Below are 825 nucleotides of genomic sequence, written 5' to 3'. Positions count from 1 at the left end.
CATTCAGAAGCTCGGCCCTGAGGTCGGCAGGTCGGGCGGGCTCTGCCCCGGCTGCGGGTTCAGGAGCGGCTCTGCTCATGTCTCCTCCAGGGCCTGGAGCCCACGGCGCCACAAACGTCAGTTGTATATTGAATTTTAAAGAGTTATTCTCATTGAAACTTCTTTTGGAGCCAAATATTGCTCCATGTGCTGTGCAGGTGGTATGATGCTGTGTGTATACATAACTGCACCCACAAATGCTTCCTTTTATTCCTGCGTTTGGTTTATGCTTCAAATTGAACCCGAGGGCGGGAGGGCGCCCTGCACTGCGGCCTCCGTGCTAATGCTCTGGTCCAGGGCTGGGGTCCAGCCGAGGGGCCATGTGAGGCCTGAGAATTCATGTGGGCCGGCCCTGCCAAAGCGCTGGGGTGAGTTAATTAAATGTTCAACCACACAGAGCAGCTAATGTTTAAGTAGATAATTGTGTGTGGCCAGCGAGTGATGTTAAAATACCCCCAAACAAAAGCCCCAACCGCCCTGCAGAGCAAAGGCCCCAGTCCGTGCCCCTGTTTGCACAGCCCCTCCACCCCCCGCCTGTGGTGTGTTCTGACCTGCTTCCCGCTCTCGTGTCTGTGTGGAAACTCCTGCTCATCCTTCAAGACTCAGTTCTGACTTAATCGCCTCCAGGGACCTTCCCTGGCCCCCGGGTCACTGGAACCCCGTCTGTGATTATGTGCCGGTCCTGCCCAGTGCCTGGTGCCTTATCTGCTTGCACCTCAGTTTCCCTGTTGAATGAGCTTTCACAAGCAGCAGGCAGTGGGGCGTGGGGGGGGGGGCGGTGTTGGT

At 56.5% G+C, this 825-nt stretch overlaps 1 protein-coding gene across 1 annotated transcript in view; it reads left to right on the top strand.

The window, feature by feature from the left end:
* The window catches only part of TBC1D8 (TBC1 domain family member 8), a 78,978-nt gene that overhangs the window by 32,151 nt on the left and 46,002 nt on the right, over window positions 1-825 (top strand). The gene's annotated exons all lie outside the window — the stretch shown is intronic.

This window comes from Myotis davidii, unplaced genomic scaffold (genome assembly GCF_000327345.1).
Source record: "Myotis davidii unplaced genomic scaffold, ASM32734v1 scaffold1569, whole genome shotgun sequence".
In the NCBI taxonomy this organism is placed as follows: domain Eukaryota; kingdom Metazoa; phylum Chordata; class Mammalia; order Chiroptera; family Vespertilionidae; genus Myotis; species Myotis davidii.
This window is presented reverse-complemented; position numbering and strand designations above follow the sequence as displayed.